This window comes from Stomoxys calcitrans, chromosome 2 (genome assembly GCF_963082655.1).
Source record: "Stomoxys calcitrans chromosome 2, idStoCalc2.1, whole genome shotgun sequence".
In the NCBI taxonomy this organism is placed as follows: Eukaryota; Metazoa; Arthropoda; class Insecta; order Diptera; family Muscidae; genus Stomoxys; species Stomoxys calcitrans.
The window spans coordinates 41,874,879-41,895,869 of NC_081553.1; the positions used below are offsets into that span (position 1 = coordinate 41,874,879).

The following is a 20,991-nucleotide window of genomic DNA, read 5'->3' on the forward strand; positions in this document are numbered from 1 at the left end:
AATCAAATATGTATTTTTACACTTTTTTTCTAAAGCAAGCTAAAAGTCACAGCTGATAACTGGCAGAAGAAAGAATGCAATTACAGAGTCACAAGCTGTGAAAAAATTTGTCTACGCCGACTATATGAAAAATCCGCAATTACTTTTTGGGCAACCCAATACCTTATTGTGTAATGGGTGCATTGTGATCAGGTATTAAACCTTAGGCTGAACTTCTTTTAGTCAAATTGTACAAAGTTATGTATACACCAGATTAGCGTGTCACCGCCTATTTTATTATTCTTGCGCCCGATTTATGTAATGTAATAAAATAACCAAAAATTCCTTCCGAACATTGCTTCTTTTCGAAGGAATTTGATTTTAGACCACTGTGTGACATCTTTTTTTTTTGGAGAGATGTTTGAAATTATTGGTATTTCATACATCTCTTCAAGTGCTAAAGTGACTTAACTATCTTGACTGATTTCGAGAAATAGTAAAATCATGTCTATTCCATCCTTACATCAAAACCTGATTCTATCACCTGTAAAATTTGTGATAACCAAAAGTTATCAAACTTTACCACGGTACGAGTACAGTTACTATTGTCACACAATAGATATGCAATCCTTGTAACAGAGTTTCTACGAATAATATGTCAATACTACAAAATGTCAAATTAATAATTTGAACAAAAGAATGTTTCCCCCTAATGATGCCCTTGGCCAGTAAATTTCCCACACAAAAAAGACATGTTAACAATTCAAGCGACTCTTCAAACATCAATCAAATGCATATCAATGCTGTACGTATGAATTCACTTTTGTTTGTGTATCCCACATATGGACCCTTCAGGGCGAACTCTCATAGGAAAAAAGATACAACTTCCACAATTCTCAGGAAAAAATGGTCAATTAATCGATGGCAAAAAAACGTAGCCCAATGCAGATAAAATTTTCAAAGAGCCATACAACACAATGGCCCATCAACATCAAAGATATGGAGGAGAATATCGATACACAAAGAGAAGTAGAATGAAAAAAGACACAACACTCACAAAAAAATTGAGGAATGTTTTTTTTTTTTTTTTTTTGTAAAGTACCTCCCAGACATATCAGTCAACATTCTATGGCCACCATACACACAAACCATTGGCAGACGTTGGGCGAAGATTCATACGTGTCATGTCAAATATAAACGATGCGAATAATTTCAGGATAACATGGATAACAGAAAGAACACACGGCAGCGTTAGTGGCGGCAATACAAATGGGATATTAAAAGGTGTGTTCACGAAAAAAGCAAGAGATTTTTAGCAGACACTTCGTTTCCAGACGGCGGGAAACCAAATTGCTTACGATATTATATTGAGTTGCCCAAAAAGTAATTGCGGATTTTTCATATAGTCGGCGTTGACAAAATTTTTCAGAGCTTGTGACTCTGTAATTGCATTCTTTCTTCTGTCAGTTATCAGCTGTTACTTTTAGCTTGCTTTAGAAAAAAGTGTAAAAAAAATTATATTTGATTAAAGTTCATTCTAAGTATTATTAAAAATGCATTTACTTTCTTTTAAAAAATCTGCAATTACTTTTTGGGCAACCCAATAGATGGAAAGCATTAATCCAGCGAGTTTGATGTACGGTCAATACGTGGATCTAACATCGTCTTGTAGCATTAACTTGCCATAGCAAAGGTTCGTACCTGCCTAGGCGTAGAAAGGAACGTGCCATCTGACATTGTACGGTTGACACTCGACCTAACAAACTGCTTGAAGAAAATAATACCTTTCGGCTCAATGGCGCGGCGCTGCAGCAAACCATTCATCACACCAAAGAAAAAATCCGTATCAAAAGCCTCACCAAGAAACCCATGGCATATGCAGAAGTGTCGAAATGCTACTGAAGGCTTAAAAAAAAATCCTGCAGTCCATAAGAAGCAAAGCTCCAGGCTAAGAAGAGTTATCGGAAGAAGAAAAGAAACTTATTTTTCGTAGGAAGAATGAACCACGGAAAGACTTGAGTGTGATCGAATCAAGAAATTCAGGTGTCATAATAAAATCCGGCAATTTTAACAAAAAAACAAGTAAGAGCGTGCTAAGTTCGGCCGGGCCGAATCTTATATACCACCATGGATCACATTTGTCGAGTTCTATGCGCAGTATCTCTTTTTTAGACAAACAAAGAATATTGAATAAAAACTGTTGTGCTGTTAGAGCTATATGAAGTTATAGTCCGATTCGGACCATAAATGAATGGTGAACATTGTGTAATATTTCAGGTTAATTCGGATAAGAATTGAACCTTGTAGGGGCTCAAGAAGCAAACTCGGGAGATCGGTTTATATGGGAGCTGTATCAAGCTATAGACCGATTCAGACCATGTTAGACAAGTATGTTGAAGGTCATGAGAGAAACCGTTGTACAAAATTTCAGTCAAATCGGACGAGAATTGCGTCCTCTAGAGGCTCAAGAAGTCAAGATCCCAGATCGGTTTATATGGCAGCTATATCAGGTTATGTGCCGATTTGCGCCAAACTGAGCACAGTTATTGGGAGTTATAACAAAACACCTCATGCAAAATTTCAGCAAAATCGGAAAAGAATTGCGCCCTCTAGCGGCTCAAGAGGTCAAGATCCAAGTTTGGTTTATATGACAGCTATACCAGATTATGAACCGATTTGAATCATTCTTAACACAGTTGTTGGAAGTGATACCAAAACACTACGTGCAAAATTTCAGTCAAATCGGAAAAGAATTGCGCCCTCTAGAGGCTCAAAAAATCAAGACCCAAGATTGGTTTATATGGCAGCTATATCAAAACATGGACCGATTTGGCCCATTTCTAGACCGACTTAAAATATCATGACGATCGAGAATATATTAATTTATGGGGTCTCAGACGCATATTTCGAGGTCTTACATACAGAATGATAAAATTAGTATACCCCCTCTTATGCTGTAGGGTATAATAAACATCAAACCAACGGCATTGTGGTACTGGCATATCCACCTTCAAGGAAGTAAATTTTGCCACAGAAGTGCTTAGGATATGGACGGTATAGAATAAGGGTAGCTCGGTAACATGAAATCAGCAGGAGTCGATGGTTTACCAGCTAATCTGTTTACGATAAGAGGTCACACACTGATGGGGCGTATGCACCAGCTCGTCTGCGCAATATGGCTAGAAGAATGCTTACCGCATTGTCAGAATGAATACAGTGTAGCAGTAATGCCCTCTGAAGTACAACAAGGCTGCTAGAGCCGATAGGCGATCTTAGGAACTAATTAAGACCAGTGGCAACACAGCGATAAGGCTTATAGTAATGCCGCTGAAGTACAACAAGGCTGCAGGAGCCAATATATGATCTTCAGCAAGACCAGTGGCAACATGGAGTTAAGTTAAACTCATCCAATTATGATCTGTACGCAAGATATAATATAAGACAGAGGTCTTCTTCTTCTTCTTTTGTCACATCTCTTCTTGTCACATACAAATTACTATCGAACGAGGTGTGGGAGAGGAATTGAACTGTGAAATTAACGAGATAATTGGGACCTTTCAATGAGGTTGGAGACCTAATAAATCCCCCATAGACCAAATATTCAAATGTAATATGGTTCCGAGGCATGTACACTTGCGAAAGCAGATGAGGTAGTACTTGGAATGTTTAATGGAAAGGTTGGTGGAAAATATGTGTATGATATATAATATTTTTAGAATACATATCATATTGTACATATATGATGATAATTTTATAATCGTCCTTTATTATGCAATTAAGTTGTTATTTTATTCAAGCTCGAGACCTTTGATTCCTTATTTCATTATTTTTTCACCGATATTTCGCATTTCAATGAAAAGCATTTTCGAGATATTATATATCTAAATGAGAAATAAAACATGAATAAAAATTTAAAGGCTATGGGAATGTCTTCAACATTCTATTTATTATATATAGAATAGAAAAAGTCCCCAAAATTAGCTCTTCTTAAAAAATGTCCCGAAATTTCCTATTTATAGAAATTGCAATTTCAGGAACATGTCCCCAAAGTTTGGAATTTTAGCAAAATGTCCCGAAAGTTTGCTAGACAATGTCCCCAACATTTTCTATTTATAGAAATTCATACAAAATTTTTTTATGTGTGGAAAATGTCCCCAAAATTTGGAAAGTAAAAAAAAAACTTTTAGTAGAACAGTACCCAAAATTTGCTATTTTTAAAAATGTGGATGTGAAATGGAAAATGACCCCAATTTTGCTATTTATAGAAAATATTTCCAGAATGTACTTTTTATAGCTAATGTCTACAAAATTTGATTTTACTAAAAAATGTCTACAAAACTTGATTTTACTAAAAAATGTCCACAACATTTTCTGTTTATAGAAAATGTCCTAAAAAATATTTTTTTTTTTTTGAAATTGTCCCTAAATTTTGTTTCTGATTGAAAATGTTGTTAATACTTCAAAATCTGCTTCAGTTAGAAAATGACCCCAAAATTAGCTTTAATAGGAAAAATCCCCAAAATTTGCTTTTCATAAAATTATACCCAAAATTTAATATTTATAAAAAATTAACCACGAAATTTACTAGTTATGAGAAATTTGCGCAAACTACGTTTTTACTATAAAATTTCCCCAAAGAAAACGTTAAAAAAAGTCGTTGACATTTTCTCCAAAGTTGCATTTCTTCAAAAATGATCACAAAATAAGTTTTTCTTAAACAATTCCCAAAAATTATTTTTTTAATGTCCTCAAAATTTGCTATTAATAGAAAATGTCCCTTAAATTTGCTATTAAAAGAAAATGCCCCTAAAATTAACTTTTAAAAGAAACTGCCCCCGTAATTTGCTATATATAACTATTGTAAATTTTTAGAAAATTTCCTCAAAATTTGCTATCATATCCAAAATTTGCTATTTTAGGAAAAGTTTCCCTACATGTGCTATAGAACTTTCCCAACATTTACTATGTCCCCAAATTTTGCGTTTAATAGGAAATGTCCTCAATATTTCTAACTTTTAGAAAAAGTCCCCAAAATTTGTTATTTATAGAAATTTCCCCAAAAAAACTTTACGCACGTTATCTATTTCAAAAACACGATAAAGTCTCTTGAGTGGTAAAGATTGCTGTGTTGGTGTATACATATAAAAACCAATTCTGGGAATCAATGGATAAGGAATCGATTGCGGAATACAAAGAATCGGGGTTGGTCACGATATTTAACTTTTATATTATTATTAAATTTTTTCAAATGGCATAGTACCTCTCAAATGGCCTAGTAGCATTAGGAGGGAATAACCACCGCTAAAAATTTTTCTGATGTACTCGCCAGGATTCGAACCCAGGCGTTCACCGTCATAGGAGGACATGCAAACCTCTGCGTTACGGTGGCCTCAAATCTTTTATTTCCTAAAAAATTTGCTATTTTTAGAAAAATTGTCTCAATTTGATTATAAATGTCTCCAAAATTTACCAATAAAAGAAAATGTCCTCAAAATGTGCAATTTTTAAAAAATTTCCCGTAAATTTGATATTTGTAGAAAATTTCCCCAAACTATGCCATTTTATATATCCCCAAAAATTTAATATTAACCGAAAATGTCCCCAATATGCGCAATTTATAAAAAATGTTTAAAAAATTAGCTCTTTATCTAAAATTTCCTCAAAATTATATTTTTAAAAAATATCTCTTTAATTTTATATTTATACAAAATTTCCCCGAAATTTGCATTATCACAAAATGTCCTCAAAAAAGAAAATATCCCAAAAAAATTGTATTTACATGAAAATCTGCTATGCAGACTACGTTATAATACTTCTTAGGGGTAAGAATCCAAACAAGCTAGGCAGAAGGGCCGAAAAGGTCTTGCATATGGCATATGACTGGGCTAGACCCAGGGTCTCAATGTTAACCCAGAGAAGACTAAAATATGCCTGTTCACGAGGAAGACGAAGATGGGTCAATTTAACGCACCACGTTTGCTCAACGATTTCGATATCTGACAAGGTCAAATACTTAGGTGTGATCTTGGACAGGAAACTGAATTGGAAGTGTCACATTCAGGAGCGTACTTAGAAGGCTCACAGATGTTAGGTACTATGTTGACAAGCCGTAGGCTCGAAATGGGGCCTGAATCCGAAGATAATCCACTGGCTACACAGGAGTGTGATTAGACCAATACTTACTTACTCCTCAGTAGTTTGGTGGACTGCTATAGAGAAAAAGGGCAACATAAGGACCATACAACAGGTTCAGAGAACATGTTGTCTTGGTATAGGCGGAGCGTTGAGGAACACGCCCACTAGGGCACTGGCGACTATTCTAGACATGCGACCCATTGACATACAGATTAAGTGTGAGGCAGCTACTGCGGCTATGAGACTTGAGGCGATGGGAGGATGGATTGGTATTGGTGGTATAATCGAGGCGACGATAGGAAACGTGGAAGGAAGGGAAAAGGTTTTCGATCGGATACCTGAGACGACACTTGAGGTCGAGTGCGAGGCATTGCTGCCAGCGGCAGTCTGAGACAGACGGCACCCTATTATTGCCATCTGGAAGATCATGTTACACGGATGGATCAAAGCTAGAGGACAGAATGGGCCTGGGGGTCTACATTGAGAACCCAAGGACTGAGATCTATTCTAAACTGCCTGACTATAACATGATCCTGCAGGCGGAGATTCGGGCGATCACGGAAAGCGTAAGGTGGTGTGTTGTTAATGCGGGGACGTCGAGTGTGAACATATTTGCGGAGAGTAAAATGGCCATAAAGGATGAAGACTACGCCCACTAGGGCCATGGAGACTATTCTAGACATGTGGCCCATTGACATACAGATTAAGTGTGAGGCAGCCACAGCGGCCTGGGGGTCTACATTGAGAACCCAATAACTGAGATCTTTTTTAGACTGCCTTACCATAATATAATCCTGTAGATGGAGATCCGGGCGATCACGGAATGCGTGACGTGGTGCTAATGCGAGGACGTCGCGTCTGAATATCTTTACGGACATTAAAGTGGCCATAAGAGCAATAACAAGCAGGAAGGAGATTAAGGCCTTCTCTTAGGATGGCAAAATCCGCACCGTTTGGGTGCCGGGCCATAACGGAGTATGGGGAAATGAAAAAGCAGTCGATTTGACGGTGAAGAGTCAATAAACTTATATATCATGAAGCCTTTCCGGTCGAAGCAGTCTGAATTAAAAGCGCGGCCGACGAACGCGCAACGGTCGCAAGAAAGGCGACGTAAATTTCTATGTGACGCAGGCATATAGAAGGGCGTGGGCGACGAACGCGCATGTAAAACTGTGGAACAGCAAACCAGTCGGTAGCACGAAGAAAATCCTATGAGGTGATCCGGATCGTTAGAGGACGAGGCTATTACTGAAACGAAGTAAGAAGGAGGTCGTATAGCTTTTGGTATCATAACGGGACACATAGGACTACGAACTCACTTATGCAAAATCGGTGTGGCAAGTGTTAACATGTATAGGGCATGTGGGGAAGATGATGGGACGCACGTGATGTGCATTTCCTATGTCATTGCCCGGCTTTAGCGGCTAAAAGACGCCGGTTCTTAGGTGGAGACAATGCCAGACATGAACTAACTTAGGGGAGTGGTTTGGAAAACAATTAGAGATTTTGTAAATAGCATGGAATTCCTAACTTAAAATTTTCTGTTTCGAGGTAACCTTTAAATTTTTTGGGCTCACAACAAGCCCATTACTGGCTTAGGTGGATGTCCATAATGGCATGGCGCGGATTAATATCGGCACCCTCTTTTCAACCTAACATACAGAAAAATTCCCATTTACAGAATATGTCCCCAAAAATTGCTATGTTTAAAAAATTTACCTAAAATTTGCTATTAATAAAATATTTTGTCATATTGTTCACAAAAAACTTTCGTACAAAGGATTTTTAAAATTTTGTCCCCCAACATGAGGGAACACTGCCATAACACTGTCCGAATATGCATGTCCTTAGTTGGTACAAAACCAAGCATATAAGAGTAGACTGGAATAAGAGTGGTAAGACATCCAGCTAACCATCCATTCATATATCCATGGAATAGATTTGAATCACCAATGCCGGAGGCATAGTTATAAAATCGACAAAGAGATGTACCGCTTAAAGTACAAAGCGAACAAATGACAGGTTTAGAATGACAAAAGTGAAAAAAAGACTTGGCTCGACAATTATTCGATGTATCCTGTAGCGGTTAACTGCGAATATGCATTTTTGCTTTAACGAATCTCTATGGTCAATTCATTTGTGACGAGGTAGGATTGCTCAATGATTTATTGCTAGTGTTTGAATGGATGGCACGTAACAATCAGCAAAAGGCAGATTATTCAGGTATAGAGAGGAAAAAAGAATCAGAACAAAAGCTATGAGTGCTGAGACAACAATATGCTTATATCTAACCTATCCTGGCAGTGGTCTTCCCATCGGCCCCAAAATAGGCGTTATAAACCCCAAGGACATGCATTGGCCATTAAATGCTTACGAAAAAAGTTACGATTTTCGATTTCAATGTTGTGTTGAATTTAAAAATTCCCTTACCCATAATTAAAAAGAAATTAATCATGCTACTTTGAAAAGATAATTTCATTATATTTAGCACAAATTTTAAAAACCATACATGTTGTTATCTGCTTTCATTTACCCCCAAAAAAAATGTAGTGACTCACACACAACGGTTCTATTGGCAAGTTCAGTCAACCGTGAAAAATTTATATACACACCAACACTCTCACAAAATATTTATGCAAAAATAAAGTATATAAATTCTCCCTAAAACAGACAATAGACACTTATTGCCAGACATCTATTATAACTTGGCCAATATACTCTAAATATCAATAGCAATTAACATCACAACAGCAGCAGCACCAAGAGAAACAACAACAACAACGACACTTAGTCTGTATCAATGAACCCCAAAAATGGTTTTGCTGTCTGTGCGACTGGGAGGATTTTTTTAGACGTAGTATTTCAAATTGAAATATAGCCGAGCTAAATAAATGAGTTGCGTTTTATGGCCCCACAGTCCATCAAAATAATAATTAAAATTCTAAAAGACAGGCAGGGCTGACAGACCGTCGAACCAATGAACAAACGCACAGGTATGTAGAATAAAAGCAACTCATAGAGATTGCTATCTTAGAAAATACAAAAACTCAAACACATAACCACAATGGGGGGTGGGAGAGAGATAATATGGTATGGCTGACTAACAGGTAACTTCCCTTCATGTAGATTGGCGGCAAAAACGTGTTGCATTGATTATTTGGAAGCGATAAAGCCAATGTGTTATCATCATTGGCATTTTGTTTATCTACCCTAATTCAATCAAATGCGCGCTATAATAAAAGCAAAGAAAACGTAAATAACCCATAAATGGGGGCACAAAGTACTCGCATTCAGTTGCCCGTCTGTCTCTCTGCCCTTCCATACATTTGGGAAATTGCAAAGTTAGTGTAAAACTATTTAAAAGCAAGGTAAACAAAATCTCCGGTAAGTATTCCCTTGCTGATGGTGTTTGCGTTTGTGTGTGTTTTGGTGTTTGACCCACATCAGGAAACGGAAATCAATCATGCACCTTTTTTGTAAGCAATAAATTCTTATACAATTTTCACTACATGCGGGTGTGTTTGTGGCTGCTTACACTTGTACAACAATACAAATACACACACCGACACACATATACAAAACAAACATCACACATACTTCCATTGTATTTTTTTTTTTTTTGTTTATTACATTGTAATTAATTGTTATTTTTATTTAGTTGGACTTTGGTTTCGGTAATTTATGATCAAGCAGATGTTTGTGTTGGATAATTGAAGGTCAACATAGTGTGGCATAAATAAAGCTATATGTATTGGATTTCCTAAACGAAGGGCAATGAGGAAAATGTTAAGAGAAAGTCTTAAAAGAGAATCGCAGTGAAAAGGCCAATTTTTTAACATTATTTTCTTTATTTTTAAATGTCTGAACCGACATTGATGAAATCTTGCAAATATATTAATATCAGTAACAAAACAATCAGTGCCAAATTTTGTGCAGATCGGTTGAAACTTGTAGTTATTGCAGCAATTTACAATAAGTGCAAATCGGGTTATACATATATATGGATGCTGTATCTAGGTTCTAGGTTCATGTCTGGGATTGTGTTCCCACCTAAGTTCAGGTGTCTGTTAGCCGCGAAAGCCGGGCAGAGACATAGGAAATGCTCCAACGTCTCATCATATTCCCCGCATGCCTTACGAATTCTATCACTTGCCGCACCGATTTTGCATAATTGTGCCATTATGATACCGAAAGATATACTGACCTCTGCTTATTCTTTTCGGTAATAATTTTCTTTTCACGATCCGGATCTCCCCATAGGATTTTCGTCGTCCTACCGACCATTTTGCTGTTCCCTCTGGCCTTCACTGCCAAATCGTCTGCACTTTCATTCCCCCATACTCCGCTATGACCCGGCACCCAAACGATGCGGACTGTGCCATTCTCAGAGAAAGAGTTTATATCCTTCTTCCGTAAAGATGTTCCCGCTCGACGTCCTCGTGTTAAACCACACCACCGCATTCCGTGATAAACTGGATCTCCGCCTGCAGGACCGTATTCGACAGTCGAAAACAGATCTTAGTCCCTGTGTTCTCAATGTAGACCCCCAGGCTGACTTTGTCCTCTAGCTTTCATCTATCTACACAGCATGATTTCTCAGGGTTTTTCTTGGGCTTCTTCTTCTTCTTCTTCTGATTAGTCTTCCGAATTTTGTCCAGTTGGTTTTCTAGTCTAAACCTAATACAGCGATTGTCAGAGAAGGAGTGTTCCATGAAGATCCTTCAACGCTGAACCTCATCGACCATATTTTTCGAATATATTGACCTCCATAAATTACGAATTAGGGCCCATTTTCCATTGTGAAAATTCAATTTTTGATGGATTTCAATTTCGGGTGGCGTCTCGGCGAATCAACACTCATTTCCTTCTAGGAAGCAAAGTTTACCAGATACAGCCAATTTAAAATTTCCTTAGTGAAAGTTTGATTTTTGATGGATTTTCAATGAAATGTTGAATTTTTGGGTGGAATCAAGAATTAAAACCCATTTTCCTTTAGGACGCATAGTTAAGGAAATACAGCCAATTTAAATTTTCAATAGTGAAAATTAGATTTTTTATGGATTTTCAAAGAAATATTGAATTCTTGGGAGGAATCACGGCCCATTTTCTTCTAGGACACATAGATTAGGAGATACAGCCATTTTAAAGTTTAATGTGTTTTTTGATGGAGTCAACAATAAAGACCCATTTCCCTCTAGAAAGCAAAGTTTAGGAGGTAGAGTCATTTTAAGATTTTCTTAGTGTAATTTCGATTTTTGATGGATATTTTATGAAATTTGGATTTTCGATTAGTGTCACGAATTAAGCCCCATTCCTTCCTTTAAAACGCATAATTGTGGAGATACAGCAAATTTAAAATTTCTTAGTGAAAATTAGATTTTTAATGGATTTTCAATGAAATTTTGATTTTCGGGTGGAGTCACGAATCAGGCCCATTTTCCTCTAGGACACAGTGAAAATTTTCCATAGTTAATATTAGATTTTTGATGGATTTTCAATAAAATTTTGAATTTTTGAGGTGAAGTCACGAATTAAGGCCCATTTCCCTTTCGAACCCATAGTTAAGGAAAATGGTAGCGGTATTACCAATATTAAGTGTTATTAGGTCGTTAGTATTTAAGAATTCTGCCAGGGCTTGGCTCCGCATATTATTGTTGGTACCGCCCCACGAAATATGGTGAGAGTTTGCATCGCACCCTATTAGTACCTTATATCATGTCCGTTTTGCCTTCCTCATCAGCCGTTGCAAAGTTAGTTACGTTCAATAATGGTACACTTATGGCTTATGCTCGATATGTTGCAACGAAAGGTTAAACAGTTGCAAAAAAAAGCAAAACTTCGGAATACACTTATTTTGTTTGATGTAAAAATGTCCCAAACGTTTTGCATGTACGACCTTATACGCAGTTTTTGCTCCCTCTATTGAAGTTTTGGTCTTCAACGGCTGGGCACTTTTCTTTTCTGGTTGCATATAGGCGATTATTTGTAAAACGTTTAGTTATGTCAATGTCGGTGTAGCTGATACAGCTACGACATCCATATTCAAATAAACGCAGATCGGCGCATCTGTTTTACAAAGGATTTTTCTCTCAAATACTTAACCTGTCTCGTCATTAATTTCCATTCATTTTTATGTCCATTAACTCTAATCTCTGAACATTTTCGCTGCCAAAGGTAAACGATCTTTTATGCTGGTTGACCTGTTGTAGATTGTGATATGCGATATGAGAATGTAAACAACAAAACCATCCTTCACCTCATCGAACAAATTCATCAATAACATGTGGTTTGTGTGCGTATGCCGTGTGTGTTTATTTGATAGATTCCCATATTTACAATAGGACTTTTAACCTTAATCTTTCCCACATAATGACTTGTAATCCTCAATGTTAATCAAACATTCATCATTTTTTTGTTTATTTATTTTCGGGTTTTTCTTTACGCCTGTCACATCATATGGTGTGTGTCTCACAAAAATTTCTTTTCCATATTGTTCCGCATTGAAAGAGGCCTATCGCAGGAAGCGAATTTAGACTCAAGACAGTGAAAACCATACACACAGAGATGTTTTTGATTTGGTTTGTTTTGTGAATACGGTTACAGTTAATGTTGGGCCTGTGTTAGAGTCATGGTTGTTTTCAAATGCTATGTTTTTGGTTTTTAAGACAGGTCCCCATTGAGATAGTGTTTTGTTTTCTGTTTGACATTGTGGTGAATTGTAAACAGAGTTGCCATTTAATTGAGAGAAAGAATTTCATAACAAATAGTACTGCCCGATTCAATTATGGGTGACATAGTTTATGGTTGCCATCCTTTAGTAATATGGAACCAGAGGAGATTTGTATCACATCTAAAAGAACTGCCTGATTTAATTGTAATTACCATCCTTTTCTTTAATGATCTCATTGAGGAAAGGACACTTTGTGAGTTGCAGTAACCCGCTGGCCTTAATTGAGTAAATACGATTCAATTATAGTTGGCATCCTCTAGTAATCTTTTGGGGGAAAGTTTACTTTGTAGCCCTCAGTATCTCCGTTTGCTCCGTTTGCTTTTATATGCACGTTCTTAGTCCTGATAAAGCCCAGTCATTTCCTTTTGCGGCAATTTTCAGTTTATATGAAAAAGAATTCTCCTTCCCCTCTCTCCTACGAACTGTAAATTGCCACAAGTAGAAATGGATAAGCTAAATCAGGACTAAGAGCATGTATATAAATGAAATTAGAACCAACGAGATACTGGGCCAGCGAGTTACTGGGGTTCACAACGCGACCTTGCCTCAATGGGATTACTAAAGGGTGACAACTATAATTGAATCGGACGGTGCCAATGAATATAAACAAGTAAAAAGGCATTAAGTTCGGCCGGGCTGAACTTTGGATACCCACCACATCGGGTATATATGTAAATCCCATTTCGTCACAATCCGGTGAAAATTGGATAACTTAAGCACCCAAATTCGGCACGGGCATTGATATCAGAGGCTCAGAAAAGCTCACTGTTTCAAATTTCAACGAAATCGGGTAATAAATAAAGCTTTAATGGGCTGAAGTCTCCTTATAGGTAGATCGGTCTACACGGCAGCTATATCCAAATATAGTCCAATCTAAACCATATTTAGGTCGGATGTTGGGAGGTCTTAACCTACTAACTGTTTCAAATTTCAGAGAAATCGGGTAATAAATAAAGCTTTATTTGGCTTCAGCCCCTTATCGGCAGATCGGCTTATATGGCAGCTATATCTAAATATATTCCGATCTAAACCATATTTTAGGTATCAGGGGGCTAAAATCAACTCACTTTTTCAAATTTTAGCGGAATCGGTTAAAAAATAAAGCTTTTATGGGCTTCAGACCCTTTATCGGGAGATCAGTCTATATGGCATCTATATCTAAATATAATCCGATTTGAACCATATATAGGTCAGATGTCGGGAGGCTAAAAATAACCTACTGTTGCAAATTTCAGCGAAATCAGGTAATAAATAAAGCTTATATGGTCTTCAAACCCAATATCGGGAGATCGGTCTATATGGTAGCTCTATCTAAATATAGTCCGATCTGAACCATATTTGGGTCAGCTGTCGGGAAGCCTTAAACTACTGACTGTTTCAATCTTCAGCAAAATCGATTGAAAAATAAAGTTTTTATGGGCATTAGCCCCGCTATCGGAAAATCGGTCTATATAGCAGCTATATCCAAATATGGTCCGATTTGGCCCGTTCAAGAACTTAACCATCGTGCATCAAAAAGACGTATCTGTGCCAAATTTCAGCTCAATATCTAAATTTTTGAAGGCTGTAGAGTGATTACAACAGACGGACGGACAGACACACGGACATCGTTAAATTGTCTTAGAATTTTACGACGATCCGAAATATATATACTTTGTAGGGTCGGAAATTGATATTGCAAACGATTTTGCAAATTGATGTTGCAACCGGAATGACTAAATGAATATACACTCTATCCTACGGTGGTGGGTATAAGAAGCTACTTAAAGAATATTCAATCAATACAAATAAAACTGAAGCCTAGTCTATAAACCAGTACAACAATAAAAAAGCAAGAACTCTCCGAGACCTGTTAAATAACTCAAAAATGCCACGTAACCAGTGTTGCCACTCAAAAAATTATTTCCTACCAAAATTTGGGGAAAATTCTCCTAAGCCCAACCAAAATCTATCAAATGTTCGTCAAGCCATAAATTCGGTATATGTTTTTATGCCCACTAAGGGGTGGCCATTTTGCCATTCCCATTTAAAACACATAAAATTATACATTTTCTACCCTACAATGCATAGGTTACAAATCTCAAGTTCACAAATATCTTATTTTTGCCCGATTTCAATGAACCACCGTGCCGAGTTTGGATACGGCGATAAGGGTTTGAGCCCAGAAAATCGCTTTTACTACCCATTTTCGACGTTACAGTGAGTTTCATGTTCCTTCGACATCTGAGTATGGTCCAGATCTGAACATATCTTTTTAGCTGCCATATGGTCATATTTTTCGATTGAAGGCATTGAACGCAGAAATCACGAAATTTGGAAGAGATCTCTTAGAACTCAATATCAGAACTTATGCATTTTTTCCTGAAATTTTTAACAGTTTACCCCTAATAACAGTATTTGGTCCCTCGACTACGGTTTTATTTTGCATTTTTAACGAATACACAGAACGATAGGAATTAAGTAATATTGAGTTTTCCCCAGCGAGGACGTATTGTATGTTGGACAATCCTACCAAAATTTGGGTTCAGCCTACCAACTTTCCAAGAGAATAAAAACCTATAAATTTTGGTAGGAACCAAAAACGGCAACACTGAACGTAACCATAATTGAATTGGGTTTTACACAAAAAAACTTCCCCCAATAGGATTAGTAAACGAGATCTCTCATAATAGATTGGGTCAGTACTATTTGACTCTTTCCAAAAGTATTACTAAAGGATGTGTATTAAACCATAGGAACTTACATTCAAAAAACTATCTGTGTAATTCCCTTTAAGAAGTTTGAACCAAAACGCATTTACCAAGAATTCCTAAACCGCATTATTTGCTTTTGGCAACACTGGTTATAAATGTCAAATCACTAATTTCCCCAAACATTGCCACTGGACATTCTGTTATTTTTTTGCCCCAACTCTCAACCGTTGGCATTTGTTTTGCTCTCTTGTAATGGACTCTCTTAATTTGTTTGTTATTACCATAGAAATTGTATGCTTAATTCTCTCTGTACATATTCAAGTTGGTTTCTCACCTTGTAATCTTCCTCTCCCAGCCTCACGCATTTTCTTTCTCTCTCTCGCTTTCTCTTTGATTTGATGTAAGTATTCAATGAGTGTTGTTAGTGTTGTTGATTAATGTAATCGGCGAGTTGAAGTGTACAAAAAAATAAGGGCAAAGTGGTTATTATGTCGTGCCTCCGTTTTGAGAATTATGGAAGAAGGTATCCAATATGTGTGTGTACATCTATTTATATGTACCTACATATAATTTATCAACAACATAAGGCAGCGCGCATAACAGCTACATACATCTCCCGTTTTATGGTTTTTTTCTTGAACTTGTCATTCTTTGCACTGCAATTATGGTTACCAGATGTAAATTATTCCACAGTGGCTGTTTCGTGTGCGGCAGGCACAATCACAATGTATGGAGTATAAGCGGGGCAAAGGAGTGGAGATCAAACTAACAAAACACATTCACTCACTAAACTTGCTCAACTTCCTTGTTATGTATGCATATGGCGTTTGCTTTGGGCGTTCTAAACGAACATGTTCTACGTTCTAAATGTGTGCAGCAGTGGCGGCAATGGCTGTGGCTGTGGCGGTGGTCTGTCGTCCGGGGTATCCCTAACATTTAACATTGTCGTATGTGCTTTGAATGCTAATCCTGCAAAAATTTCGAAATTATGACATTTCGTAAGACAGTCACATCCTTGCTTGCTGTTGTATTTTCTTGAATCGACTAAAATTTTCCACAATAAAATAAAGCAACAAAAAAAGAAAAATTGTACAGCATGGGAATGGTGCTGCCAGATTGCTATCAGAAAAAAATCAATTATGTATTCCAAGTATGACACGTGCGTGGGACTCACATGATTTTCTTTTCTCTCCTTGTTGTTGGCATAATTTGATGACAGTTTTTGTTCAAAAATGGCTATGAAATATTAAATCCTTTTTCCCAAATATCCACACATGGGATTGGAAGAAGAAGAAGGGATTGAATGACATCACTTACAGCAATTGGCCTTAAGGCATTTGCCATTGTCTGCTATTAGGGTTATTTTTGGAAATACCATTAATACGAGTGAGTGATGAATATTTGTGGGTAGAAACTACGAAATACTTACATGCTCCTCCACTTAAATTTTACTTTGGAAGAACCCAGTCATAGCTCTATTGTGGAAAGATTAATTATAGGCTTCATTGCATGTCTGTTCGCAATGGCTATGGAAGTATGCCTCCTCCTTGACTTCTTGAGCCTCTAGAGGGCACAGTCACTTTCAGCTTTGACTAAAATGTAGAACGATGATTTCTCTCGATTCACAGCCTGATGAAGCTTAATTATCAACCGATCTCTCGTCTTTACTTCTCAAACCTGGAAAGGGCGCAATTCGCATTCGCTTTGGCTGAAATTTTGCACATTGGCTTCTGCTGATAATAGCAAACGCTATTTGCTGAATGTTGGAAGTTAATTTTGCTGTAATTGTAGCAGTACAAATGTTTGCATTTCAGAACAGAAAAATGACTGCTGCTTCTAAATTTATGATTGGGTTGTTAGAAGGAGAGTAAAAATGCAAATTTTGCCCATGAACATTCCATTAAGGAACAATGAGAAGGGACCTCCTTTTCATAGCCGAGTCCGAACGGCGTGCCGGTGTTCTACACCTCTTTGGAGAGAGGCTTTTACATGACAGAGTACACATGAAGAGTACACAAACATAAAACAAAATGTAAGAGAAGATTTAAATGTTTAAAACGAAAACGAAACAAGTAAAATCGTGCTAAGTTCGGCCGGGCCGAATCTTATATACCCTCCACCATGGAGCGCATTTGTCGAGTTCTTTTCCCAGCATATCTTCTTAGGCAAAAAATGATGTAAGAAAAGATTTGCTCTGCTATTAGAGCGATATCAAGATATGATCCGGTTTAGACCACAATTAAATTATATGTTGGAGACCTGTGCAAAATGTCAGCCAATTTGAATAAGAATTGCGCCCTTTGAGGGCTCAAGAAGTAAAATAGAGAGATCGATTTAAATGGGAGCTGTATCGGGCTATAGACCGATTCAGACCATAATAAACACGTATGTTGATGGTCATGAGAGGATCCGTCGTACAAAATTTCAGGCAAATCGGATAATAATTGCGATCTTTGGAGGCTCAAGAAGTCAAGATCCCAGATCGATTTATATGGCAGCTATATCAGGTTATTAACCAATTTGAATCATACTTGGCACAGTTGTTGGATATCAAAACAAAACGCGTCGTGCAAAATTTCATTCCAATCGGATAAGAATTGCGCTCTCTAGAGGCTCAAGAAGTCAAGACCCAAGATCGGTTTGTATGGCAGCTATATCAAAACATGGACCGATATGGCCCATTTACAATACCAACCGACCAACACTAATAAGAAGTATTTGTACAAAATTTCAAGCGGCTAGCTTTACTCCTTCGGAAGATAGCGTGCTTTCGACAGACAGACGGACGGACATGGCTAGATCGACATAAAATGTCGCGACGATCAAGAATATATATACTTTATGGGGTCTCAGATGAATATTTCGAGTAGTTACAAACAGAATGACGAAATTAGTATACCCCCATTCAATGGTGGAGGGTATAAAAATGGGTGGTAGCCTATTTATTCTCCCAGATAGATAGCCACATGACAGTGCTCTTGTCCCTCTCCTCTACTTCAAAAAAACTTTTGAAAATCATGCATTGGCTTTTTGGATTGGATTTTTTCATCGAACAGTCGATATAATAGAAGCATGATTATTAATTATTCAAAATAATGCCCATATATACTTACAAACCATAACATCAAGTCAAAGTTTTAAATTACCAAACAATTGATTACCTGCAACAAATAATAAAAAAAATAAATATTTGAGAATAATATTTAAAAAACAATATTTTAAAACATATTTTCTAACCTGAAATATTTTGAAATTGAAATGATTTAATGGTGATTTCGATTGTGAAAAAAAGTGCAGCATTTTTTCGACATGTTGCACTGAGATCGAAATTTTGTGTTCGATTCTCCAAAAAAATGTAACCCCACCAACGGGTTTCTGTTCGTATGTAATGGGGTTGCCTACTGAAAGTGAAAAAATGCTGCATTTTCTACACCGTGACTAGGCTAGCATGGAGAATGTCACACTTTAAATTCGCTGCTATCATTTCATAGTTACATACACCAAAATAACTGCGTGCACTGAGTGTTAAGCATATTCGCAAACGTGCATATAATTAGGTAAACTGTGCGTAACTTCACTCATAAATCAGCTGTTAGCCTCCATCCAAGCAATTTTTGTTTAAACAGAAGAAGAAGAAGACAAAATTTGTTAAATGGAAAAGTCAGCAAAAATGGAAAAAGTGAAGGTGTTTTATTTATTTAATAGCATATTAGATGAATTGTTGGAAAGTTCTTCATCGGAAGATGAGGATGCGATGTTTACAGTGTTATTTGGTCGAAATGAGAAACATCGCGTAAAACAATTTGTTCAAACTGTTATCCATAATTATTCGGACATTGAAGTAAGTAGCTCCTTGCTAAAGTATATGTCACATTTGTAAAAAAAATTGTGTATAGTTCAAGACGAATTTACGTATTAGCCGGGATAGTGCTAATGATTTAATCCAGAGGTTTTCCACAACTTGCGGCGAAAGATCATACCAAGGCGGTAGACACCAAGTATCTGCGGAAACCTCAATACTATTATTTTTGTGGTAAGATTTATGAAAATTATGCGAACTGAAAAAAATAAGACACATAATTTGTTTTTTATAGGTTTAGTGGAAACAAGACCACATTACGAGAAGTCTCAAATCTCTTTGACCTGTCACTTTCAACAACCCACTCATGTATAAATAAAGTTTTGGATTTCTTGGTGAATGATGTGGCACCACAAGTTATTAAATTTCCAAGCACAAACGAGGATAAGGAATATGTCGCCAAAGAATTTGAAAAGGTAGCCAAATATGTGATTCTATGCATTTTAACTTATTGTTTTTACTATAGATATCTGGAGTTCCAAATGTATTGGGTTGCATAGATGGAAGTTACATCTCTATAAGGACACCCAAACACAAAATCCGGTCTACATATGCTAACAGACATGACACTGTATCAATAACCATGCAAGGAATTTGTGATTCAAAATTAAAATTTCTTGACGTATATACTGGAGTACCCAGCAAAATTCACGATTCGAGGATATTGAAACTGTCTTTTATATCAAAAGATTTGCCTGCTTTGTGTTGTCCGAAATATTATTTACTAGGAGATTCTGCTTATCCTTTAAGGCATTATCTATTAACTCCATATCGCGACTATGGTAATTTGAGCGAATCAGAAAGAAATTATAATTTAAAATTTTGTCAAACCCGTGTTAAAATTGAGAATGCTTTCGGTGTTCTAAAGTGCCGATTTAGACAACTAATGCGTTTAGATTTTCACAAAGTCGAAACAATGGCAAAATTTATCATTGCCTGTTGTGTTCTTCACAACATTTGCATTGATAGAAATGACTTATATGAAGACGAAATAGAAAATACAGAAATCCATAACAATGATGACCCCTTGGGAGAGGACCTGAGAGATATTTTGCCAACCCAGTTAGGACAATGCAAACGCAGTGAAGTAAAAGATTATTTATATGGATTAAGAAATTAAATTTTATTTAAAATTTGTATTTGATTTTTTTTTTCTCAAACCCCGTTTATAAAATGGGCTAATTTAATTTTAAAATTAAATAAATTAAATATATTTATAAATTCATTAATTGTAAAGTTTTCATTGTTTCATAGGCAAGCTGTGGTCAGTGTATAGCAACCGTGATCGGCCCAATGAATACGACGACCCTGGCAGGTTGACGCATGTGTCCTCTTCAGCAAATGTCTAACACATTTTTGCGGTTTAGACCACTGTGGGTTGTTGGAAATCACAAAATCATGTGCAAAATTTGCGTCAAACCAAATAACAATCGCGTCCTCTTGACGCTTTACAAGTATAATCGCGAGACCGGTTGATATGGAGGCTTCGTCTAAACACGGTTCGATTTGGCTCATTCACAGTCCCATTCGACCTACACTAAAAAGAAGTATTTGTGCAAAATTTCATGTACCCAGCTTAACTTCTTCGAAAGTAA

General features: G+C 36.8%; 1 protein-coding gene across 1 annotated transcript in view; it reads right to left on the reverse strand.

The window, feature by feature from the left end:
- LOC106095701 (mucin-2) overlaps window positions 1-20,991 on the reverse strand; it is a 304,912-nt gene that overhangs the window by 102,894 nt on the left and 181,027 nt on the right. The window lies entirely within an intron of this gene.